The sequence below is a fragment of the Atractosteus spatula genome, chromosome 1 (assembly GCF_055471065.1).
Source record: "Atractosteus spatula isolate fAtrSpa1 chromosome 1, fAtrSpa1.hap1, whole genome shotgun sequence".
NCBI lineage: Eukaryota > Metazoa > Chordata > Actinopteri > Semionotiformes > Lepisosteidae > Atractosteus > Atractosteus spatula.
Window position 1 is genome coordinate 73,396,856 of NC_142706.1, and position 24,846 is coordinate 73,421,701.

The 24,846-nt window shown below is 56.2% G+C and overlaps 13 non-coding genes across 13 annotated transcripts; 7 read left to right on the forward strand and 6 right to left on the reverse strand.

Moving 5' to 3' along the window:
- Positions 1-1,760: 1,760 nt before the first annotated feature.
- Positions 1,761-1,924, forward strand: LOC148841920 (U1 spliceosomal RNA). Its single transcript, XR_016091579.1, has one exon. It is a non-coding gene; the product is annotated as a U1 spliceosomal RNA (small nuclear RNA).
- A 724-nt stretch (positions 1,925-2,648) lies between these two features.
- Positions 2,649-2,767, reverse strand: LOC148841921 (5S ribosomal RNA). Its single transcript, XR_016093666.1, has one exon. It is a non-coding gene; the product is annotated as a 5S ribosomal RNA (ribosomal RNA).
- A 1,858-nt stretch (positions 2,768-4,625) lies between these two features.
- LOC148841922 (U1 spliceosomal RNA) lies at positions 4,626-4,789 on the forward strand. The gene has a single exon (XR_016091581.1). It is a non-coding gene; the product is annotated as a U1 spliceosomal RNA (small nuclear RNA).
- A 724-nt stretch (positions 4,790-5,513) lies between these two features.
- Positions 5,514-5,632, reverse strand: LOC148841923 (5S ribosomal RNA). The gene has a single exon (XR_016093667.1). It is a non-coding gene; the product is annotated as a 5S ribosomal RNA (ribosomal RNA).
- Positions 5,633-7,490: 1,858 nt separating this feature from the next.
- LOC148841924 (U1 spliceosomal RNA) lies at positions 7,491-7,654 on the forward strand. Its single transcript, XR_016091582.1, has one exon. It is a non-coding gene; the product is annotated as a U1 spliceosomal RNA (small nuclear RNA).
- A 724-nt stretch (positions 7,655-8,378) lies between these two features.
- LOC148841925 (5S ribosomal RNA) lies at positions 8,379-8,497 on the reverse strand. Its single transcript, XR_016093669.1, has one exon. It is a non-coding gene; the product is annotated as a 5S ribosomal RNA (ribosomal RNA).
- A 1,858-nt stretch (positions 8,498-10,355) lies between these two features.
- LOC148841926 (U1 spliceosomal RNA) lies at positions 10,356-10,519 on the forward strand. The gene has a single exon (XR_016091583.1). It is a non-coding gene; the product is annotated as a U1 spliceosomal RNA (small nuclear RNA).
- A 702-nt stretch (positions 10,520-11,221) lies between these two features.
- Positions 11,222-11,340, reverse strand: LOC148841927 (5S ribosomal RNA). The gene has a single exon (XR_016093670.1). It is a non-coding gene; the product is annotated as a 5S ribosomal RNA (ribosomal RNA).
- Positions 11,341-18,324: 6,984 nt separating this feature from the next.
- On the forward strand, positions 18,325-18,494 carry LOC148841928 (U1 spliceosomal RNA). Its single transcript, XR_016091694.1, has one exon. It is a non-coding gene; the product is annotated as a U1 spliceosomal RNA (small nuclear RNA).
- A 724-nt stretch (positions 18,495-19,218) lies between these two features.
- LOC148841929 (5S ribosomal RNA) lies at positions 19,219-19,337 on the reverse strand. The gene has a single exon (XR_016093671.1). It is a non-coding gene; the product is annotated as a 5S ribosomal RNA (ribosomal RNA).
- Positions 19,338-21,195: 1,858 nt separating this feature from the next.
- LOC148841930 (U1 spliceosomal RNA) lies at positions 21,196-21,359 on the forward strand. Its single transcript, XR_016091586.1, has one exon. It is a non-coding gene; the product is annotated as a U1 spliceosomal RNA (small nuclear RNA).
- A 702-nt stretch (positions 21,360-22,061) lies between these two features.
- Positions 22,062-22,180, reverse strand: LOC148841931 (5S ribosomal RNA). The gene has a single exon (XR_016093710.1). It is a non-coding gene; the product is annotated as a 5S ribosomal RNA (ribosomal RNA).
- Positions 22,181-24,031: 1,851 nt separating this feature from the next.
- On the forward strand, positions 24,032-24,195 carry LOC148841932 (U1 spliceosomal RNA). The gene has a single exon (XR_016091587.1). It is a non-coding gene; the product is annotated as a U1 spliceosomal RNA (small nuclear RNA).
- Positions 24,196-24,846: the final 651 nt, after the last annotated feature.

Below are 24,846 nucleotides of genomic sequence, written 5' to 3' on the forward strand. Positions count from 1 at the left end.
AAGGAGCCGCTTTCGAACTCAGTGCGTGCCTGGATGTTGGCGAATGTGCTCCCTTCAGTTGGCTTGCCCTGCTCTTGTCCCGCACTGGAGCAGGACAAACAAACTGCACGGAGGAGCACAAGGCAAGTGTTCACAAGACAGAAACCTCCAGTGCACAGCACTCTGAAAACATTTCTGGGCTGTCGCGTTTTATTTCGGCACATAAAGCGCACCGGCCCTACACGTCGGCCAGACGCGCGGCGCCTCCGCCCTCTTGTGGCCTTGCGGCGTCAGAGCAAGAGGCTCCTTCTCGCTGCCTTTCCGCTGTCCCGGCGGCCGGCGAGGAGGAAGCGCCGGGACGCTGTGCTGCAGAGCCCCGAGAGGGAACCTGGAGCGCACACTTTGTGGGGGGCGGGGGGCGGGGGGCCGCGTTCGCGCCCTGCCCCGGTCTCTTGCGCGAGCACTAAATCTCACGGCGCCAGCCAGCGGCCAGGAGACAAGTACAATATCACGGGACAGGGGGCCTCATCATTGATTGTTACAGGTGAGACGGGGATTAGGAGGAGAGCCCGACTGATGGGTAACACCCCCGTGACTCTTTCTTGAGAGACGCCCTGGGATTTGGAATGGCCAAGGAGGGTCAGGACACCTCGGTTTTACGCCTCCCCCGAAGGACGGCGCCTGTTTGTGCAGCAGAGTGTCGCCATGAGGATGCTGGGGCATAAGAGAGCCACACAGCCCGCAGGGTGAGCGCTCCCTACTGGTCCCAGTCACCCCTCTCGCAGGAGCAGCAGCAGCAACCTGAGCTTTCCCGGGGGGAATCTCCCATCCGGGTGCCGGCCGGGCTCACACCTGCTGGGCTGCCGTGGGTGAGCCCAGTCGAGAGTCGCAGGGTGAGACCTAGTCACCGGGGATTACTCGGCTCTCAGCACTTGAAAAGACCGACGGAGGACTCGTTCCCGCCGGAGCTGAATGTGCCTGCGAGTGTCGTGTCGTCTTCTTCCCCCGCCCCGCTGTGCTTGCTGTATTGTCTTTGAAGCCGGCCCCCGAGACGAGGCGGGCTGTTCCTGTGCCCCAATTAACACTTTACAGGTGCCATTCCCCGGCATTGTGGCCATTGTCGGAGGTCACACGCGATAAGATGAGGTGGAGGAGAGCGGGGCGTGCCCAGCGCCAGACATTGAAGGAAGGGGGCTGTGCGAGGTGAGGTGAGGCGCGACACGCCGGAGCCCCGACGCTGCTAATGCGGAGCACTTGTTGAACTGGCATTGAAAGGACGTGTGCGCACGGAGCGAGCCTTCCCTGCGGCGGAGCGTGGAAACTTTCTCCCCCCGCTGCAGGAGCTGTGTGCGGTGCGGTGCAGCGGTGCCGAGGGAAAAGCACGGAAGGCAGCAGGCTCTGGAGAGCAGGTAAGAGACGGAGCCTTGGGGGCAGGCGAGCAGGCGCGTTTTTCGGAAATTGCTGAAGAGGCTCCGGTGTTTGTTCGGTGTGTGGCAGGCGCACGTCGCGAGCTTGCGTAGCGATCTGCCGGTCTGGTGATATGTAAATGAGGCCGAATTGCATCCCGGGACATGCTGCGATGGCGAAATGGCGACTGCAGATGTGTAGGAAACGGCGCGCTCGTTTTCTCGTTTTCCCCACACTTTTGAGTGTTGGTGTGGCGTGTGAGTGTGCGAAAGAGTGGGCCCAGCAGGAGGCGGTGGCGTGCAGGGCGAGGAGCTGGCCTAGGCTGCGAGTGCTGTGCTGTGGGTGCGGGCCGCTTGCAGGGGCCTGTACAACTCATACTTACCTGGCAGGGGAGATACCTTGATCAAGAAGGAGGTTCACCCAGGGCGAGGCTCGGCCATTGCACTCCGGCTGTGCTGACCCCTGCGAATTCCCCAAATGTGGGAATCTCGACTGCATAATTTCTGGTAGTGGGGGACTGCGTTCGCGCTCTCCCCTGGTGTGCTTGGTCCAATAACAGATGCGGCAGTGCAGGCGGCTTTGCTGTGTGCTGGGGAGCTGTGCTGGGCTTCCGCGCTCGGCAGTCCCCCCCCGTGAGCAGCACAACATGCTGGTGAAACCGCTTCATAGAGGGGGGTTATTAGAAAGATGCCCTGGGGTTATTCACGAGCACCGGCAGACGACATGGTACTCGTTTTAGTGCCCGTTACAGACATACGCTATGCTTTCTTGTTCTTAACTCGGTTTTTCCCTTTTTTTCTGCTCACTCTGAATCCATCCCTGCTCATTTTGTTGGAGAATCTGTGCTCAATGAATGAAATGGGTTATAAATGAATATATGTATATTTCTACGAAAAACGAGTTGTTTATTGACTGACCTTCAATTGCAGATTTAGAGGCAGCTTTGATATTCGTTTTACAAACGTGTTTTTTTCCTAATACGAATCACACGCATGCCATTAAAAGAGCCATCTTTAGAGATCAGGATATCGATCATTTTTCTTGAGCATCTGAAGGGATGTGAGGGAGCTTCTCTTTCTGAACTGGCATGCCTAGAAAGTGGACGACCGTCGCGATACCGTTTGCCAGTCAGCGTTGCCGAAGGAAACAAAAGTGGGAAGATTGAAATGTTTGGTATTTTCGGGAAATAAATGTCCATACTCGAGTTCTTCCTCCCAAAGCCTACGGCACCAACGGCGACCCCCGCTGGCCGAGAGAGCAAAAGCTTACAGCACCTGGTATTCCCAGGCGGTCTCCCATCCAAGTACTAACCAGGCCCGACCCTGCTTAGCTTCCGAGATCAGACGAGATCGGGCGTGTTCAGGGTGGTGTGGCCGTAAGCGCAAGCCGGGGCGCCGGACTCGCTACTTGAAGCTGTGTGGCGGGGGCGCCGTGCCCCCTGGGCGGGACTGAGGGATCGTTCATGTGCGATTCTTTGGAAAGGAGCCGCTTTCGAACTCAGTGCGTGCCTGGATGTTGGCGAATGTGCTCCCTTCAGTTGGCTTGCCCTGCTCTTGTCCCGCACTGGAGCAGGACAAACAAACTGCACGGAGGAGCACAAGGCAAGTGTTCACAAGACAGAAACCTCCAGTGCACAGCACTCTGAAAACATTTCTGGGCTGTCGCGTTTTATTTCGGCACATAAAGCGCACCGGCCCTACACGTCGGCCAGACGCGCGGCGCCTCCGCCCTCTTGTGGCCTTGCGGCGTCAGAGCAAGAGGCTCCTTCTCGCTGCCTTTCCGCTGTCCCGGCGGCCGGCGAGGAGGAAGCGCCGGGACGCTGTGCTGCAGAGCCCCGAGAGGGAACCTGGAGCGCACACTTTGTGGGGGGCGGGGGGCGGGGGGCCGCGTTCGCGCCCTGCCCCGGTCTCTTGCGCGAGCACTAAATCTCACGGCGCCAGCCAGCGGCCAGGAGACAAGTACAATATCACGGGACAGGGGGCCTCATCATTGATTGTTACAGGTGAGACGGGGATTAGGAGGAGAGCCCGACTGATGGGTAACACCCCCGTGACTCTTTCTTGAGAGACGCCCTGGGATTTGGAATGGCCAAGGAGGGTCAGGACACCTCGGTTTTACGCCTCCCCCGAAGGACGGCGCCTGTTTGTGCAGCAGAGTGTCGCCATGAGGATGCTGGGGCATAAGAGAGCCACACAGCCCGCAGGGTGAGCGCTCCCTACTGGTCCCAGTCACCCCTCTCGCAGGAGCAGCAGCAGCAACCTGAGCTTTCCCGGGGGGAATCTCCCATCCGGGTGCCGGCCGGGCTCACACCTGCTGGGCTGCCGTGGGTGAGCCCAGTCGAGAGTCGCAGGGTGAGACCTAGTCACCGGGGATTACTCGGCTCTCAGCACTTGAAAAGACCGACGGAGGACTCGTTCCCGCCGGAGCTGAATGTGCCTGCGAGTGTCGTGTCGTCTTCTTCCCCCGCCCCGCTGTGCTTGCTGTATTGTCTTTGAAGCCGGCCCCCGAGACGAGGCGGGCTGTTCCTGTGCCCCAATTAACACTTTACAGGTGCCATTCCCCGGCATTGTGGCCATTGTCGGAGGTCACACGCGATAAGATGAGGTGGAGGAGAGCGGGGCGTGCCCAGCGCCAGACATTGAAGGAAGGGGGCTGTGCGAGGTGAGGTGAGGCGCGACACGCCGGAGCCCCGACGCTGCTAATGCGGAGCACTTGTTGAACTGGCATTGAAAGGACGTGTGCGCACGGAGCGAGCCTTCCCTGCGGCGGAGCGTGGAAACTTTCTCCCCCCGCTGCAGGAGCTGTGTGCGGTGCGGTGCAGCGGTGCCGAGGGAAAAGCACGGAAGGCAGCAGGCTCTGGAGAGCAGGTAAGAGACGGAGCCTTGGGGGCAGGCGAGCAGGCGCGTTTTTCGGAAATTGCTGAAGAGGCTCCGGTGTTTGTTCGGTGTGTGGCAGGCGCACGTCGCGAGCTTGCGTAGCGATCTGCCGGTCTGGTGATATGTAAATGAGGCCGAATTGCATCCCGGGACATGCTGCGATGGCGAAATGGCGACTGCAGATGTGTAGGAAACGGCGCGCTCGTTTTCTCGTTTTCCCCACACTTTTGAGTGTTGGTGTGGCGTGTGAGTGTGCGAAAGAGTGGGCCCAGCAGGAGGCGGTGGCGTGCAGGGCGAGGAGCTGGCCTAGGCTGCGAGTGCTGTGCTGTGGGTGCGGGCCGCTTGCAGGGGCCTGTACAACTCATACTTACCTGGCAGGGGAGATACCTTGATCAAGAAGGAGGTTCACCCAGGGCGAGGCTCGGCCATTGCACTCCGGCTGTGCTGACCCCTGCGAATTCCCCAAATGTGGGAATCTCGACTGCATAATTTCTGGTAGTGGGGGACTGCGTTCGCGCTCTCCCCTGGTGTGCTTGGTCCAATAACAGATGCGGCAGTGCAGGCGGCTTTGCTGTGTGCTGGGGAGCTGTGCTGGGCTTCTGCGCTCGGCAGTCCCCCCCCGTGAGCAGCACAACATGCTGGTGAAACCGCTTCATAGAGGGGGGTTATTAGAAAGATGCCCTGGGGTTATTCACGAGCACCGGCAGACGACATGGTACTCGTTTTAGTGCCCGTTACAGACATACGCTATGCTTTCTTGTTCTTAACTCGGTTTTTCCCTTTTTTTCTGCTCACTCTGAATCCATCCCTGCTCATTTTGTTGGAGAATCTGTGCTCAATGAATGAAATGGGTTATAAATGAATATATGTATATTTCTACGAAAAACGAGTTGTTTATTGACTGACCTTCAATTGCAGATTTAGAGGCAGCTTTGATATTCGTTTTACAAACGTGTTTTTTTCCTAATACGAATCACACGCATGCCATTAAAAGAGCCATCTTTAGAGATCAGGATATCGATCATTTTTCTTGAGCATCTGAAGGGATGTGAGGGAGCTTCTCTTTCTGAACTGGCATGCCTAGAAAGTGGACGACCGTCGCGATACCGTTTGCCAGTCAGCGTTGCCGAAGGAAACAAAAGTGGGAAGATTGAAATGTTTGGTATTTTCGGGAAATAAATGTCCATACTCGAGTTCTTCCTCCCAAAGCCTACGGCACCAACGGCGACCCCCGCTGGCCGAGAGAGCAAAAGCTTACAGCACCTGGTATTCCCAGGCGGTCTCCCATCCAAGTACTAACCAGGCCCGACCCTGCTTAGCTTCCGAGATCAGACGAGATCGGGCGTGTTCAGGGTGGTGTGGCCGTAAGCGCAAGCCGGGGCGCCGGACTCGCTACTTGAAGCTGTGTGGCGGGGGCGCCGTGCCCCCTGGGCGGGACTGAGGGATCGTTCATGTGCGATTCTTTGGAAAGGAGCCGCTTTCGAACTCAGTGCGTGCCTGGATGTTGGCGAATGTGCTCCCTTCAGTTGGCTTGCCCTGCTCTTGTCCCGCACTGGAGCAGGACAAACAAACTGCACGGAGGAGCACAAGGCAAGTGTTCACAAGACAGAAACCTCCAGTGCACAGCACTCTGAAAACATTTCTGGGCTGTCGCGTTTTATTTCGGCACATAAAGCGCACCGGCCCTACACGTCGGCCAGACGCGCGGCGCCTCCGCCCTCTTGTGGCCTTGCGGCGTCAGAGCAAGAGGCTCCTTCTCGCTGCCTTTCCGCTGTCCCGGCGGCCGGCGAGGAGGAAGCGCCGGGACGCTGTGCTGCAGAGCCCCGAGAGGGAACCTGGAGCGCACACTTTGTGGGGGGCGGGGGGCGGGGGGCCGCGTTCGCGCCCTGCCCCGGTCTCTTGCGCGAGCACTAAATCTCACGGCGCCAGCCAGCGGCCAGGAGACAAGTACAATATCACGGGACAGGGGGCCTCATCATTGATTGTTACAGGTGAGACGGGGATTAGGAGGAGAGCCCGACTGATGGGTAACACCCCCGTGACTCTTTCTTGAGAGACGCCCTGGGATTTGGAATGGCCAAGGAGGGTCAGGACACCTCGGTTTTACGCCTCCCCCGAAGGACGGCGCCTGTTTGTGCAGCAGAGTGTCGCCATGAGGATGCTGGGGCATAAGAGAGCCACACAGCCCGCAGGGTGAGCGCTCCCTACTGGTCCCAGTCACCCCTCTCGCAGGAGCAGCAGCAGCAACCTGAGCTTTCCCGGGGGGAATCTCCCATCCGGGTGCCGGCCGGGCTCACACCTGCTGGGCTGCCGTGGGTGAGCCCAGTCGAGAGTCGCAGGGTGAGACCTAGTCACCGGGGATTACTCGGCTCTCAGCACTTGAAAAGACCGACGGAGGACTCGTTCCCGCCGGAGCTGAATGTGCCTGCGAGTGTCGTGTCGTCTTCTTCCCCCGCCCCGCTGTGCTTGCTGTATTGTCTTTGAAGCCGGCCCCCGAGACGAGGCGGGCTGTTCCTGTGCCCCAATTAACACTTTACAGGTGCCATTCCCCGGCATTGTGGCCATTGTCGGAGGTCACACGCGATAAGATGAGGTGGAGGAGAGCGGGGCGTGCCCAGCGCCAGACATTGAAGGAAGGGGGCTGTGCGAGGTGAGGTGAGGCGCGACACGCCGGAGCCCCGACGCTGCTAATGCGGAGCACTTGTTGAACTGGCATTGAAAGGACGTGTGCGCACGGAGCGAGCCTTCCCTGCGGCGGAGCGTGGAAACTTTCTCCCCCCGCTGCAGGAGCTGTGTGCGGTGCGGTGCAGCGGTGCCGAGGGAAAAGCACGGAAGGCAGCAGGCTCTGGAGAGCAGGTAAGAGACGGAGCCTTGGGGGCAGGCGAGCAGGCGCGTTTTTCGGAAATTGCTGAAGAGGCTCCGGTGTTTGTTCGGTGTGTGGCAGGCGCACGTCGCGAGCTTGCGTAGCGATCTGCCGGTCTGGTGATATGTAAATGAGGCCGAATTGCATCCCGGGACATGCTGCGATGGCGAAATGGCGACTGCAGATGTGTAGGAAACGGCGCGCTCGTTTTCTCGTTTTCCCCACACTTTTGAGTGTTGGTGTGGCGTGTGAGTGTGCGAAAGAGTGGGCCCAGCAGGAGGCGGTGGCGTGCAGGGCGAGGAGCTGGCCTAGGCTGCGAGTGCTGTGCTGTGGGTGCGGGCCGCTTGCAGGGGCCTGTACAACTCATACTTACCTGGCAGGGGAGATACCTTGATCAAGAAGGAGGTTCACCCAGGGCGAGGCTCGGCCATTGCACTCCGGCTGTGCTGACCCCTGCGAATTCCCCAAATGTGGGAATCTCGACTGCATAATTTCTGGTAGTGGGGGACTGCGTTCGCGCTCTCCCCTGGTGTGCTTGGTCCAATAACAGATGCGGCAGTGCAGGCGGCTTTGCTGTGTGCTGGGGAGCTGTGCTGGGCTTCCGCGCTCGGCAGCCCCCCCCCGTGAGCAGCACAACATGCTGGTGAAACCGCTTCATAGAGGGGGGTTATTAGAAAGATGCCCTGGGGTTATTCACGAGCACCGGCAGACGACATGGTACTCGTTTTAGTGCCCGTTACAGACATACGCTATGCTTTCTTGTTCTTAACTCGGTTTTTCCCTTTTTTTCTGCTCACTCTGAATCCATCCCTGCTCATTTTGTTGGAGAATCTGTGCTCAATGAATGAAATGGGTTATAAATGAATATATGTATATTTCTACGAAAAACGAGTTGTTTATTGACTGACCTTCAATTGCAGATTTAGAGGCAGCTTCGATATTCGTTTTACAAACGTGTTTTTTTCCTAATACGAATCACACGCATGCCATTAAAAGAGCCATCTTTAGAGATCAGGATATCGATCATTTTTCTTGAGCATCTGAAGGGATGTGAGGGAGCTTCTCTTTCTGAACTGGCATGCCTAGAAAGTGGACGACCGTCGCGATACCGTTTGCCAGTCAGCGTTGCCGAAGGAAACAAAAGTGGGAAGATTGAAATGTTTGGTATTTTCGGGAAATAAATGTCCATACTCGAGTTCTTCCTCCCAAAGCCTACGGCACCAACGGCGACCCCCGCTGGCCGAGAGAGCAAAAGCTTACAGCACCTGGTATTCCCAGGCGGTCTCCCATCCAAGTACTAACCAGGCCCGACCCTGCTTAGCTTCCGAGATCAGACGAGATCGGGCGTGTTCAGGGTGGTGTGGCCGTAAGCGCAAGCCGGGGCGCCGGACTCGCTACTTGAAGCTGTGTGGCGGGGGCGCCGTGCCCCCTGGGCGGGACTGAGGGATCGTTCATGTGCGATTCTTTGGAAAGGAGCCGCTTTCGAACTCAGTGCGTGCCTGGATGTTGGCGAATGTGCTCCCTTCAGTTGGCTTGCCCTGCTCTTGTCCCGCACTGGAGCAGGACAAACAAACTGCACGGAGGAGCACAAGGCAAGTGTTCACAAGACAGAAACCTCCAGTGCACAGCACTCTGAAAACATTTCTGGGCTGTCGCGTTTTATTTCGGCACATAAAGCGCACCGGCCCTACACGTCGGCCAGACGCGCGGCGCCTCCGCCCTCTTGTGGCCTTGCGGCGTCAGAGCAAGAGGCTCCTTCTCGCTGCCTTTCCGCTGTCCCGGCGGCCGGCGAGGAGGAAGCGCCGGGACGCTGTGCTGCAGAGCCCCGAGAGGGAACCTGGAGCGCACACTTTGTGGGGGGCGGGGGGCGGGGGGCCGCGTTCGCGCCCTGCCCCGGTCTCTTGCGCGAGCACTAAATCTCACGGCGCCAGCCAGCGGCCAGGAGACAAGTACAATATCACGGGACAGGGGGCCTCATCATTGATTGTTACAGGTGAGACGGGGATTAGGAGGAGAGCCCGACTGATGGGTAACACCCCTGTGACTCTTTCTTGAGAGAAGCCCTGGGATTTGGAATGGCCAAGGAGGGTCAGGACACCTCGGTTTTACGCCTCCCCCGAAGGACGGCGCCTGTTTGTGCAGCAGAGTGTCGCCATGAGGATGCTGGGGCATAAGAGAGCCACACAGCCCGCAGGGTGAGCGCTCCCTACTGGTCCCAGTCACCCCTCTCGCAGGAGCAGCAGCAGCAACCTGAGCTTTCCCGGGGGGAATCTCCCATCCGGGTGCCGGCCGGGCTCACACCTGCTGGGCTGCCGTGGATGAGCCCAGTCGAGAGTCGCAGGGTGAGACCTAGTCACCGGGGATTACTCGGCTCTCAGCACTTGAAAAGACCGACGGAGGACTCGTTCCCGCCGGAGCTGAATGTGCCTGCGAGTGTCGTGTCGTCTTCTTCCCCCGCCCCGCTGTGCTTGCTGTATTGTCTTTGAAGCCGGCCCCCGAGACGAGGCGGGCTGTTCCTGTGCCCCAATTAACACTTTACACGTGCCATTCCCCGGCATTGTGGCCATTGTCGGAGGTCACACGCGATAAGATGAGGTGGAGGAGAGCGGGGCGTGCCCAGCGCCAGACATTGAAGGAAGGGGGCTGTGCGAGGTGAGGTGAGGCGCGACACGCCGGAGCCCCGACGCTGCTAATGCGGAGCACTTGTTGAACTGGCATTGAAAGGACGTGTGCGCACGGAGCGAGCCTTCCCTGCGGCGGAGCGTGGAAACTTTCTCCCCCCGCTGCAGGAGCTGTGTGCGGTGCGGTGCAGCGGTGCCGAGGGAAAAGCACGGAAGGCAGCAGGCTCTGGAGAGCAGGTAAGAGACGGAGCCTTGGGGGCAGGCGAGCAGGCGCGTTTTTCGGAAATTGCTGAAGAGGCTCCGGTGTTTGTTCGGTGTGTGGCAGGCGCACGTCGCGAGCTTGCGTAGCGATCTGCCGGTCTGGTGATATGTAAATGAGGCCGAATTGCATCCCGGGACATGCTGCGATGGCGAAATGGCGACTGCAGATGTGTAGGAAACGGCGCGCTCGTTTTCTCGTTTTCCCCACACTTTTGAGTGTTGGTGTGGCGTGTGAGTGTGCGAAAGAGTGGGCCCAGCAGGAGGCGGTGGCGTGCAGGGCGAGGAGCTGGCCTAGGCTGCGAGTGCTGTGCTGTGGGTGCGGGCCGCTTGCAGGGGCCTGTACAACTCATACTTACCTGGCAGGGGAGATACCTTGATCAAGAAGGAGGTTCACCCAGGGCGAGGCTCGGCCATTGCACTCCGGCTGTGCTGACCCCTGCGAATTCCCCAAATGTGGGAATCTCGACTGCATAATTTCTGGTAGTGGGGGACTGCGTTCGCGCTCTCCCCTGGTGTGCTTGGTCCAATAACAGATGCGGCAGTGCAGGCGGCTTTGCTGTGTGCTGGGGAGCTGTGCTGGGCTTCCGCGCTCGGCAGCCCCCCCCCGTGAGCAGCACAACATGCTGGTGAAACCGCTTCATAGAGGGGGGTTATTCACGAGCACCGGCAGACGACATGGTACTCGTTTTAGTGCCCGTTACAGACATACGCTATGCTTTCTTGTTCTTAACTCGGTTTTTCCCTTTTTTTCTGCTCACTCTGAATCCATCCCTGCTCATTTTGTTGGAGAATCTGTGCTCAATGAATGAAATGGGTTATAAATGAATATATGTATATTTCTACGAAAAACGAGTTGTTTATTGACTGACCTTCAATTGCAGATTTAGAGGCAGCTTCGATATTCGTTTTACAAACGTGTTTTTTTCCTAATACGAATCACACGCATGCCATTAAAAGAGCCATCTTTAGAGATCAGGATATCGATCATTTTTCTTGAGCATCTGAAGGGATGTGAGGGAGCTTCTCTTTCTGAACTGGCATGCCTAGAAAGTGGACGACCGTCGCGATACCGTTTGCCAGTCAGCGTTGCCGAAGGAAACAAAAGTGGGAAGATTGAAATGTTTGGTATTTTCGGGAAATAAATGTCCATACTCGAGTTCTTCCTCCCAAAGCCTACGGCACCAACGGCGACCCCCGCTGGCCGAGAGAGCAAAAGCTTACAGCACCTGGTATTCCCAGGCGGTCTCCCATCCAAGTACTAACCAGGCCCGACCCTGCTTAGCTTCCGAGATCAGACGAGATCGGGCGTGTTCAGGGTGGTGTGGCCGTAAGCGCAAGCCGGGGCGCCGGACTCGCTACTTGAAGCTGTGTGGCGGGGGCGCCGTGCCCCCTGGGCGGGACTGAGGGATCGTTCATGTGCGATTCTTTGGAAAGGAGCCGCTTTCGAACTCAGTGCGTGCCTGGATGTTGGCGAATGTGCTCCCTTCAGTTGGCTTGCCCTGCTCTTGTCCCGCACTGGAGCAGGACAAACAAACTGCACGGAGGAGCACAAGGCAAGTGTTCACAAGACAGAAACCTCCAGTGCACAGCACTCTGAAAACATTTCTGGGCTGTCGCGTTTTATTTCGGCACATAAAGCGCACCGGCCCTACACGTCGGCCAGACGCGCGGCGCCTCCGCCCTCTTGTGGCCTTGCGGCGTCAGAGCAAGAGGCTCCTTCTCGCTGCCTTTCCGCTGTCCCGGCGGCCGGCGAGGAGGAAGCGCCGGGACGCTGTGCTGCAGAGCCCCGAGAGGGAACCTGGAGCGCACACTTTGTGGGGGGCGGGGGGCCGCGTTCGCGCCCTGCCCCGGTCTCTTGCGCGAGCACTAAATCTCACGGCGCCAGCCAGCGGCCAGGAGACAAGTACAATATCACGGGACAGGGGGCCTCATCATTGATTGTTACAGGTGAGACGGGGATTAGGAGGAGAGCCCGACTGATGGGTAACACCCCCGTGACTCTTTCTTGAGAGACGCCCTGGGATTTGGAATGGCCAAGGAGGGTCAGGACACCTCGGTTTTACGCCTCCCCCGAAGGACGGCGCCTGTTTGTGCAGCAGAGTGTCGCCATGAGGATGCTGGGGCATAAGAGAGCCACACAGCCCGCAGGGTGAGCGCTCCCTACTGGTCCCAGTCACCCCTCTCGCAGGAGCAGCAGCAGCAACCTGAGCTTTCCCGGGGGGAATCTCCCATCCGGGTGCCGGCCGGGCTCACACCTGCTGGGCTGCCGTGGTTGAGCCCAGTCGAGAGTCGCAGGGTGAGACCTAGTCACCGGGGATTACTCGGCTCTCAGCACTTGAAAAGACCGACGGAGGACTCGTTCCCGCCGGAGCTGAATGTGCCTGCGAGTGTCGTGTCGTCTTCTTCCCCCGCCCCGCTGTGCTTGCTGTATTGTCTTTGAAGCCGGCCCCCGAGACGAGGCGGGCTGTTCCTGTGCCCCAATTAACACTTTACAGGTGCCATTCCCCGGCATTGTGGCCATTGTCGGAGGTCACACGCGATAAGATGAGGTGGAGGAGAGCGGGGCGTGCCCAGCGCCAGACATTGAAGGAAGGGGGCTGTGCGAGGTGAGGTGAGGCGCGACACGCCGGAGCCCCGACGCTGCTAATGCGGAGCACTTGTTGAACTGGCATTGAAAGGACGTGTGCGCACGGAGCGAGCCTTCCCTGCGGCGGAGCGTGGAAACTTTCTCCCCCCGCTGCAGGAGCTGTGTGCGGTGCGGTGCAGCGGTGCCGAGGGAAAAGCACGGAAGGCAGCAGGCTCTGGAGAGCAGGTAAGAGACGGAGCCTTGGGGGCAGGCGAGCAGGCGCGTTTTTCGGAAATTGCTGAAGAGGCTCCGGTGTTTGTTCGGTGTGTGGCAGGCGCACGTCGCGAGCTTGCGTAGCGATCTGCCGGTCTGGTGATATGTAAATGAGGCCGAATTGCATCCCGGGACATGCTGCGATGGCGAAATGGCGACTGCAGATGTGTAGGAAACGGCGCGCTCGTTTTCTCGTTTTCCCCACACTTTTGAGTGTTGGTGTGGCGTGTGAGTGTGCGAAAGAGTGGGCCCAGCAGGAGGCGGTGGCGTGCAGGGCGAGGAGCTGGCCTAGGCTGCGAGTGCTGTGCTGTGGGTGCGGGCCGCTTGCAGGGGCCTGTACAACTCATACTTACCTGGCAGGGGAGATACCTTGATCAGCCTGTAGGTGGAGTTGTTGGATTGTTTTCTTGTTTTGTAGAAGCAGTGTTTGTTTAGCAGTTTACGAAATGGCAACTTTTGGATCCCGCAAGAATGCTGTGCGTTTTGAGCTTTTGGATGACCTCTTCATGGATCGTATGCAGTTCAGCAGAAAAGTGTTGCAGAAGGAACTTGGCTTTGAACCTCGGCACTTGGATTTCATCTTCGCTCTCCCAGGTCAGAAAGCATTTGAGGTTGTATTTGCTACCTATCCTCTGTTTGAACAATGTGTGGATGTGTTTGAGGCAAAAAGAGGGAAAGTTCCTGCTCTTGAGAAGATCAACTTGCAGCCTTTGACACAGAGAGAGAGGAAAACCGTGCATGTTGTTATGTTCTCGGAACTGGCAAAGACGGAGGACATTCACACCTGGCTTAACCAGTACTGCACCGTCCACCATGGAACTGAGGTTAGAGATGTTGACGGTATAAAAACAGGAGCAAGGAAATTCGAGGTTCGCTTGCTACCGGACAATGTAAATGGAGGCTTAAGGCACCTGCCCTCTACAATCCGGCTGGGCGCCTGCAATGGCTATGTTTTTTATGTGGGACAACCAAAGGTGTGTCGGCGCTGTGGTGCTGTGGGACACCTGGCATCGTCCTGCACTGTGAAATGCTGCAAGACCTGTGGCAAACAGGGACATTTAGCCTCTGACTGTTCAATGCTGCCAAAGTGCAATTTATGTGGCTCGGAAGGACACGTTTTTAAGAACTGCCCTCACGCCTACGCCAATAAACTCAAAATGAGAAAGGATGAGGCAGTGCTTGTTTCAGCCAAACCGGCCCGAAAAGCCAAAGCAAACAACAAGTCAAACAAAGAACCCTTGTTGGACAAAGACTCTCAGCCTCCAGCCAGGATCAGTCCTGCTGTGGCTCCGGGGCCGGTGGAAGAAAGATCCACTACGCCCCCACAACCGCAGACTGCACCAGACAAGCACGAGGGTTTGAAAACCCCCGAGAACAGCGAGGACCCCTCCCCCACTCCTGCTCCTCAGAACGAGGGCCAGTGTGGGGCCCCCCGGTGGAGCGGGTCCAGCGAGGATACCCAGGATTCAGCGGAGCTGCTTTTCTCAGACTCTGCAAGTGCTACAGATGCCCTCCTCTCCTCCATCCAGTCCATCACGGAGGATCTGCAGCAGCTGGTGGGTGAGGGGGAAGAGGAGACTGGTGCATCGGCTGCACCCCTTTCCCCTCAGTGCTCCCAGGAGCTGGACGTGAGGAAAAGGAAAAATGACTCTGTTTTCTCCCCGAGCGAGGAGGAAGGAGAGCATGGCGATGGGGACAGCTGGAACCCCTCCACCCCTCCCTCTAGCCCCTTCCTTGAAATGGACTCTGTGAACGCTTTTACTGCTGCCACCCTGATGAAGGCTCATTCAGAGGATGGCTGGCAGGAAATTGGTAAGAAGAAAAAGAAAAAGAAGAAGGTAACAGGTGAGACAGAAGAGAAATGTGTTTTGTAAAGACTGGTTCCACTTTCTTATGTAATATGGCTCTAAACATAATTTCTCTTAACACCAGAGGTATCAATGACAGAGTTAAATGTCAGTCTGTCTTTGATTACCTCCAGCAGAGAGAGGGAGATGTGTTGATGTTGCAGGAGTGTGCTTTAGCCTATCAAGAGAGGTATAAAAGCTTTGAAGATAGGTGGGATAAAGGGCCTTCTGTTTGGTCAGGGGACAATAACAACAGAGCCTCTGGCGTGGCCATTCTTTTCAAAGGATGGGCTTTCAAATTGAAAAGTATTCAGAGGGTCATAGATGGCAGGTTGCTGTGTGTGGATGTGGAATGGGGGACCGTTAACCTGCGGCTAATCAATGTGTATTGTCCTACCGACGTGGGAGGAAGGGTGGAGCTACTCAAGGCACTCTCTCCCCTATTGTTATGTAGCACAGACGTGATAGTGGGAGGGGATTTTAATTGTATCTTAGAGCACACAGACAGGCAGTCTAGCTCTCCGATAAAATTGGATTCCAGCTCACTGGCCCTGCAAAACTTAGTTCAAGACTTTAAACTCTCAGACACATATAGATGTATATATCCCACAACAGCAGGATATACATGGTCAGGGAGGAATAGCAGCTCCAGAATTGACTATTGCTTTGTCTCAGCGAGAGTGAAAGTTGTTGGGGTCACTCTTCAGCCTGTCTTCTTCTCAGATCATCAGGCTTTAGGGTGTAGAGTGGAACTCCAGGGCGGGACTGTCTTTGGCCCAGGCCTCTGGAAACTCAACACAAAGCTGCTAGAGAACGAGGGGGTAGTATCCCGCTACAAGGAGAAACTATCACAGTGGCTGTCCTTGCAGTGTCTGTACGGGTCAGTAGGAGAGTGGTGGGAGGAGGTGAAGGTGAGGACAAAGGCCTTTTTCATGGCTGAGGGAAGGAAGGCTGCTGCCAGACGGAGAGGAGTGCTAGCCAGGAAACGGAGGCAGCTGCAGCGTCTCTACACGATGCTGCACAGTGGCTTCGATGTGCTCGAGGATATCACCCTTTTAAAAAAGGACATCCGGAGCATAGCCGAAGAAAGTAGTCGAGGAGTGCTGTTAAGAAGCAGAGTGCAGTTCTTGGAAGAAAATGAGAAGTGTACTCGCTTCTTTTTCAGGAAAGTGGTAGGCTCCAAGTCTGTCATGGAAAGTGTAGTTGATGAGGAGGGACGAGAGAGAACAGAGCCGAGTGCTATCCTCTCCTGCACCGAGGCCTTCTACTCAAGACTGTACAGCTCTACAGAGGTAAAGGATGAAGAAATTCATTTTTTCACCTCAAAGCTAGAAAACGTTTTGAGTGAAGAAGATAGGGAAGTACTTGAGAGGGATTTGACAGTAGAAGAGCTGAGACAGGCTATGGAGAGCTTACAGAAGGGGAAAACTCCGGGTGCTGACGGGCTCCCTAAAGAATTTTATTGCACCTTTTGGGATCTGCTTCAGGATCCGCTACTGCTCCTATTTGAGGAAAGCTATAAGACAGAATTGCTGCCTGACTCCTTAAGAGAAGGCACTATCTCTCTCTTGTTTAAGAAAGGAGCAAAGAATGACATAAAGAACTGGAGACCCCTCAGCCTGTTAGGCGTGGACACTAAGATCCTGTCCAAAGCCCTTTTCCTGCGCCTACAAAATGTAGTGGCCTCACTGGTAGGGAAAGAACAGACTTGTGGGATAGCAGGACGCCTGATGAGCGACAACCTGGCCTTGTTGAGGGATGTCTGTCTGTACTCGGAGGATCGCTCCCTCCCTCTGTGCATTTTAGGTGTAGACCTAGAAAAGGCCTTTGACCGCCTAAACCGGCAGTACTTGACATCGGTACTTGAGCACATGAAGTTTGGCCCCATCATGAGAAAGTGGATTAACCTGCTGTACACAGGTAGCAACAGCAGAGTAATGGTTAATGGCAATAGATCACGCCCCTTTGAAGTCTGTTCAGGGGTGAGGCAGGGCTGCCCATTATCCCCCTTGTTATTCGTTTTGGCTATGGAGCCCTTAGCCTGTGCCTTGCGCCAGGATCAGGCCATTAATGGGATACCAGTGCCTGGAAGTGGGGGAGGAGAGGTAAAGACATCTCTATACATGGATGACGTCACCCTGCTCCTCTCTGACAATGCCTCAATTAGCAGAGCTCTGCAGTGCTGTGATCGTTTCTCTTTGGCTTCCTCTGCAAAAATTAACAAATCTAAGAGTGAGATTTTTTATCAGAACTGGAGGGAGCCAAAAGAAGGACATGATCTCAGGCTGCAAGAGAAGAGAATTAAGGTCCTGGGGGTGTATTTTGGAGAAGAGATGGGAACAGTAAATTGGCAGAACAAATTGCCAATCTTAAACAAAAAACTGATGCAATGGAAGGACCGAGACCTCACCATGACAGGGAAGGTGCTGGTCATCAAAGCTGAGCTCTTGCCTGTCTTGAATTTTCTGGCTTCTACCTTCCCAATCCCACACCGTGTTGCGGCGGTGCTGAGGAGATTGATGTTTCAATTTCTATGGGGTGGGAAGCAGGAAAGACTCAGAAGGGAAATAATGTACAGGCCGCTACCCTCAGGGGGGAAGTCTGTCCCAGATATTGCTACGAAGCTGCTGTGCATTTTCCTGGCCTCTGTGCTGAGAGGCTTTGCAACAGCACCTGCAGCGCGTACCTGGACTTATTTTTCCAGGCTCTGGATAGGTAGGGAGGTGTTCAGAGTGTGGGGTGTCAGACCCAAGCTGGATGTCCCACTCTCTGACACATGCCCTGCAATTTATGGGACAGTTAAAAGTTTTCTAAGATCTCACCCAATTGGCCATATTCCCCTCCGAGATGTCAGCGTCCAAAAACTGGAAGATTTCGTTGCACCCCAGAACAATAGGCAGACCCCTGTGGGCATTTTAACATCAGCCCAAACAAGGAAGGTGTGGAAACACACATCCTCTAAGTTTCTGTGCAACATTCACAGAGATTTAGCCTGGAGTGTCGTCCACCAGTGCTTACCGGTACGAACTTTCTTGTACCGTAGGGGCCTCACCCCCAGCCCTCGCTGCGTTAGGGTGGGCTGCGGCGAGGAGGAGACTGTGACCCATCTCCTGTGGTCCTGCTTTTTTGCTAAGGCCTTCTGGGCACAGTTTGAAAATTGGTTGCAAGCTCTCTCGCCCCAATTTACCCTGACCGCTGCTTTCGTCATATACGGCATCTCTCCTGTCAAACTTCCTCCTGACGTGTTTGACAGGATCTGGGCCGTGGTGAACAGTGGGAAAGACGCCCTGTGGAGAGTGAGGAACATGGGGCTGTTCAAAGGCATCGAGGTCCCAGTCAAGGCAGCAGGTAGCCTGGCCCTGTTCATCACCCGAGAGAACTATTACCTCAGAGATCTGTGGAGAGAAGGGAGGGAGGAAGCAGAAAATCTGTGGGAAATAGAGAGCATAGGTCAATATCTCAAGAAACTGTGAAAAACATTATCATGTTTAAGTAAAGAATGTGATTTGCACCAGAAAAAAAGAAATTGTTGCTATGTAACTGGTACCGTGTCAAAATGTAATGAGATGTGATCATATATACTGTTTTAAGTATGTATATTAATGTAAAGCGTTCTAAATTGTGATGTCCTGTACTTTTTTGTGAAAAGAAAATAAAGTTCTTAAAAATTGAAATTGGTTCACCCAGGGCGAGGCTCGGCCATTGCACTCCGGCTGTGCTGACCCCTGCGAATTCCCCAAATGTGGGAATCTCGACTGCATAATTTCTGGTAGTGGGGGACTGCGTTCGCGCTCTCCCCTGGTGTGCTTGGTCCAATAACAGATGCGGCAGTGCAGGCGGCTTTGCTGTGTGCTGGGGAGCTGTGCTGGGCTTCCGCGCTCGGCAGTCCCCCCCCGTGAGCAGCACAACATGCTGGTGAAACCGCTTCATAGAGGGGGGTTATTAGAAAGATGCCCTGGGGTTATTCACGAGCACCGGCAGACGACATGGTACTCGTTTTAGTGCCCGTTACAGACATACGCTATGCTTTCTTGTTCTTAACTCGGTTTTTCCCTTTTTTTCTGCTCACTCTGAATCCATCCCTGCTCATTTTGTTGGAGAATCTGTGCTCAATGAATGAAATGGGTTATAAATGAATATATGTATATTTCTACGAAAAACGAGTTGTTTATTGACTGACCTTCAATTGCAGATTTAGAGGCAGCTTTGATATTCGTTTTACAAACGTGTTTTTTTCCTAATACGAATCACACGCATGCCATTAAAAGAGCCATCTTTAGAGATCAGGATATCGATCATTTTTCTTGAGCATCTGAAGGGATGTGAGGGAGCTTCTCTTTCTGAACTGGCATGCCTAGAAAGTGGACGACCGTCGCGATACCGTTTGCCAGTCAGCGTTGCCGAAGGAAACAAAAGTGGGAAGATTGAAATGTTTGGTATTTTCGGGAAATAAATGTCCATACTCGAGTTCTTCCTCCCAAAGCCTACGGCACCAACGGCGACCCCCGCTGGCCGAGAGAGCAAAAGCTTACAGCACCTGGTATTCCCAGGCGGTCTCCCATCCAAGTACTAACCAGGCCCGACCCTGCTTAGCTTCCGAGATCAGACGAGATCGGGCGTGTTCAGGGTGGTGTGGCCGTAAGCGCAAGCCGGGGCGCCGGACTCGCTACTTGAAGCTGTGTGGCGGGGGCGCCGTGCCCCCTGGGCGGGACTGAGGGATCGTTCATGTGCGATTCTTTGGAAAGGAGCCGCTTTCGAACTCAGTGCGTGCCTGGATGTTGGCGAATGTGCTCCCTTCAGTTGGCTTGCCCTGCTCTTGTCCCGCACTGGAGCAGGACAAACAAACTGCACGGAGGAGCACAAGGCAAGTGTTCACAAGACAGAAACCTCCAGTGCACAGCACTCTGAAAACATTTCTGGGCTGTCGCGTTTTATTTCGGCACATAAAGCGCACCGGCCCTACACGTCGGCCAGACGCGCGGCGCCTCCGCCCTCTTGTGGCCTTGCGGCGTCAGAGCAAGAGGCTCCTTCTCGCTGCCTTTCCGCTGTCCCGGCGGCCGGCGAGGAGGAAGCGCCGGGACGCTGTGCTGCAGAGCCCCGAGAGGGAACCTGGAGCGCACACTTTGTGGGGGGCGGGGGGCGGGGGGCCGCGTTCGCGCCCTGCCCCGGTCTCTTGCGCGAGCACTAAATCTCACGGCGCCAGCCAGCGGCCAGGAGACAAGTACAATATCACGGGACAGGGGGCCTCATCATTGATTGTTACAGGTGAGACGGGGATTAGGAGGAGAGCCCGACTGATGGGTAACACCCCCGTGACTCTTTCTTGAGAGACGCCCTGGGATTTGGAATGGCCAAGGAGGGTCAGGACACCTCGGTTTTACGCCTCCCCCGAAGGACGGCGCCTGTTTGTGCAGCAGAGTGTCGCCATGAGGATGCTGGGGCATAAGAGAGCCACACAGCCCGCAGGGTGAGCGCTCCCTACTGGTCCCAGTCACCCCTCTCGCAGGAGCAGCAGCAGCAACCTGAGCTTTCCCGGGGGGAATCTCCCATCCGGGTGCCGGCCGGGCTCACACCTGCTGGGCTGCCGTGGTTGAGCCCAGTCGAGAGTCGCAGGGTGAGACCTAGTCACCGGGGATTACTCGGCTCTCAGCACTTGAAAAGACCGACGGAGGACTCGTTCCCGCCGGAGCTGAATGTGCCTGCGAGTGTCGTGTCGTCTTCTTCCCCCGCCCCGCTGTGCTTGCTGTATTGTCTTTGAAGACGGCCCCCGAGACGAGGCGGGCTGTTCCTGTGCCCCAATTAACACTTTACAGGTGCCATTCCCCGGCATTGTGGCCATTGTCGGAGGTCACACGCGATAAGATGAGGTGGAGGAGAGCGGGGCGTGCCCAGCGCCAGACATTGAAGGAAGGGGGCTGTGCGAGGTGAGGTGAGGCGCGACACGCCGGAGCCCCGACGCTGCTAATGCGGAGCACTTGTTGAACTGGCATTGAAAGGACGTGTGCGCACGGAGCGAGCCTTCCCTGCGGCGGAGCGTGGAAACTTTCTCCCCCCGCTGCAGGAGCTGTGTGCGGTGCGGTGCAGCGGTGCCGAGGGAAAAGCACGGAAGGCAGCAGGCTCTGGAGAGCAGGTAAGAGACGGAGCCTTGGGGGCAGGCGAGCAGGCGCGTTTTTCGGAAATTGCTGAAGAGGCTCCGGTGTTTGTTCGGTGTGTGGCAGGCGCACGTCGCGAGCTTGCGTAGCGATCTGCCGGTCTGGTGATATGTAAATGAGGCCGAATTGCATCCCGGGACATGCTGCGATGGCGAAATGGCGACTGCAGATGTGTAGGAAACGGCGCGCTCGTTTTCTCGTTTTCCCCACACTTTTGAGTGTTGGTGTGGCGTGTGAGTGTGCGAAAGAGTGGGCCCAGCAGGAGGCGGTGGCGTGCAGGGCGAGGAGCTGGCCTAGGCTGCGAGTGCTGTGCTGTGGGTGCGGGCCGCTTGCAGGGGCCTGTACAACTCATACTTACCTGGCAGGGGAGATACCTTGATCAAGAAGGAGGTTCACCCAGGGCGAGGCTCGGCCATTGCACTCCGGCTGTGCTGACCCCTGCGAATTCCCCAAATGTGGGAATCTCGACTGCATAATTTCTGGTAGTGGGGGACTGCGTTCGCGCTCTCCCCTGGTGTGCTTGGTCCAATAACAGATGCGGCAGTGCAGGCGGCTTTGCTGTGTGCTGGGGAGCTGTGCTGGGCTTCCGCGCTCGGCAGCCCCCCCCCGTGAGCAGCACAACATGCTGGTGAAACCGCTTCATAGAGGGGGGTTATTCACGAGCACCGGCAGACGACATGGTACTCGTTTTAGTGCCCGTTACAGACATACGCTATGCTTTCTTGTTCTTAACTCGGTTTTTCCCTTTTTTTCTGCTCACTCTGAATCCATCCCTGCTCATTTTGTTGGAGAATCTGTGCTCAATGAATGAAATGGGTTATAAATGAATATATGTATATTTCTACGAAAAACGAGTTGTTTATTGACTGACCTTCAATTGCAGATTTAGAGGCAGCTTCGATATTCGTTTTACAAACGTGTTTTTTTCCTAATACGAATCACACGCATGCCATTAAAAGAGCCATCTTTAGAGATCAGGATATCGATCATTTTTCTTGAGCATCTGAAGGGATGTGAGGGAGCTTCTCTTTCTGAACTGGCATGCCTAGAAAGTGGACGACCGTCGCGATACCGTTTGCCAGTCAGCGTTGCCGAAGGAAACAAAAGTGGGAAGATTGAAATGTTTGGTATTTTCGGGAAATAAATGTCCATACTCGAGTTCTTCCTCCCAAAGCCTACGGCACCAACGGCGACCCCCGCTGGCCGAGAGAGCAAAAGCTTACAGCACCTGGTATTCCCAGGCGGTCTCCCATCCAAGTACTAACCAGGCCCGACCCTGCTTAGTTTCCGAGATCAGACGAGATCGGGCGTGTTCAGGGTGGTGTGGCCGTAAGCGCAAGCCGGGGCGCCGGACTCGCTACTTGAAGCTGTGTGGCGGGGGCGCCGTGCCCCCTGGGCGGGACTGAGGGATCGTTCATGTGCGATTCTTTGGAAAGGAGCCGCTTTCGAACTCAGTGCGTGCCTGGATGTTGGCGAATGTGCTCCCTTCAGTTGGCTTGCCCTGCTCTTGTCCCGCACTGGAGCAGGACAAACAAACTGCACGGAGGAGCACAAGGCAAGTGTTCACAAGACAGAAACCTCCAGTGCACAGCACTCTGAAAACATTTCTGGGCTGTCGCGTTTTATTTCGGCACATAAAGCGCACCGGCCCTACACGTCGGCCAGACGCGCGGCGCCTCCGCCCTCTTGTGGCCTTGCGGCGTCAGAGCAAGAGGCTCCTTCTCGCTGCCTTTCCGCTGTCCCGGCGGCCGGCGAGGAGGAAGCGCCGGGACGCTGTGCTGCAGAGCCCCGAGAGGGAACCTGGAGCGCACACTTTGTGGGGGGCGGGGGGCCGCGTTCGCGCCCTGCCCCGGTCTCTTGCGCGAGCACTAAATCTCACGGCGCCAGCCAGCGGCCAGGAGACAAGTACAATATCACGGGACAGGGGGCCTCATCATTGATTGTTACAGGTGAGACGGGGATTAGGAGGAGAGCCCGACTGATGGGTAACACCCCCGTGACTCTTTCTTGAGAGACGCCCTGGGATTTGGAATGGCCAAGGAGGGTCAGGACACCTCGGTTTTACGCCTCCCCCGAAGGACGGCGCCTGTTTGTGCAGCAGAGTGTCGCCATGAGGATGCTGGGGCATAAGAGAGCCACACAGCCCGCAGGGTGAGCGCTCCCTACTGGTCCCAGTCACCCCTCTCGCAGGAGCAGCAGCAGCAACCTGAGCTTTCCCGGGGGGAATCTCCCATCCGGGTGCCGGCCGGGCTCACACCTGCTGGGCTGCCGTGGTTGAGCCCAGTCGAGAGTCGCAGGGTGAGACCTAGTCACCGGGGATTACTCGGCTCTCAGCACTTGAAAAGACCGACGGAGGACTCGTTCCCGCCGGAGCTGAATGTGCCTGCGAGTGTCGTGTCGTCTTCTTCCCCCGCCCCGCTGTGCTTGCTGTATTGTCTTTGAAGCCGGCCCCCGAGACGAGGCGGGCTGTTCCTGTGCCCCAATTAACACTTTACAGGTGCCATTCCCCGGCATTGTGGCCATTGTCGGAGGTCACACGCGATAAGATGAGGTGGAGGAGAGCGGGGCGTGCCCAGCGCCAGACATTGAAGGAAGGGGGCTGTGCGAGGTGAGGTGAGGCGCGACACGCCGGAGCCCCGACGCTGCTAATGCGGAGCACTTGTTGAACTGGCATTGAAAGGACGTGTGCGCACGGAGCGAGCCTTCCCTGCGGCGGAGCGTGGAAACTTTCTCCCCCCGCTGCAGGAGCTGTGTGCGGTGCGGTGCAGCGGTGCCGAGGGAAAAGCACGGAAGGCAGCAGGCTCTGGAGAGCAGGTAAGAGACGGAGCCTTGGGGGCAGGCGAGCAGGCGCGTTTTTCGGAAATTGCTGAAGAGGCTCCGGTGTTTGTTCGGTGTGTGGCAGGCGCACGTCGCGAGCTTGCGTAGCGATCTGCCGGTCTGGTGATATGTAAATGAGGCCGAATTGCATCCCGGGACATGCTGCGATGGCGAAATGGCGACTGCAGATGTGTAGGAAACGGCGCGCTCGTTTTCTCGTTTTCCCCACACTTTTGAGTGTTGGTGTGGCGTGTGAGTGTGCGAAAGAGTGGGCCCAGCAGGAGGCGGTGGCGTGCAGGGCGAGGAGCTGGCCTAGGCTGCGAGTGCTGTGCTGTGGGTGCGGGCCGCTTGCAGGGGCCTGTACAACTCATACTTACCTGGCAGGGGAGATACCTTGATCAAGAAGGAGGTTCACCCAGGGCGAGGCTCGGCCATTGCACTCCGGCTGTGCTGACCCCTGCGAATTCCCCAAATGTGGGAATCTCGACTGCATAATTTCTGGTAGTGGGGGACTGCGTTCGCGCTCTCCCCTGGTGTGCTTGGTCCAATAACAGATGCGGCAGTGCAGGCGGCTTTGCTGTGTGCTGGGGAGCTGTGCTGGGCTTCCGCGCTCGGCAGTCCCCCCCCGTGAGCAGCACAACATGCTGGTGAAACCGCTTCATAGAGGGGGGTTATTAGAAAGATGCCCTGGGGTTATTCACGAGCACCGGCAGACGACATGGTACTCGTTTTAGTGCCCGTTACAGACATACGCTATGCTTTCTTGTTCTTAACTCGGTTTTTCCCTTTTTTTCTGCTCACTCTGAATCCATCCCTGCTCATTTTGTTGGAGAATCTGTGCTCAATGAATGAAATGGGTTATAAATGAATATATGTATATTTCTACGAAAAACGAGTTGTTTATTGACTGACCTTCAATTGCAGATTTAGAGGCAGCTTTGATATTCGTTTTACAAACGTGTTTTTTTCCTAATACGAATCACACGCATGCCATTAAAAGAGCCATCTTTAGAGATCAGGATATCGATCATTTTTCTTGAGCATCTGAAGGGATGTGAGGGAGCTTCTCTTTCTGAACTGGCATGCCTAGAAAGTGGACGACCGTCGCGATACCGTTTGCCAGTCAGCGTTGCCGAAGGAAACAAAAGTGGGAAGATTGAAATGTTTGGTATTTTCGGGAAATA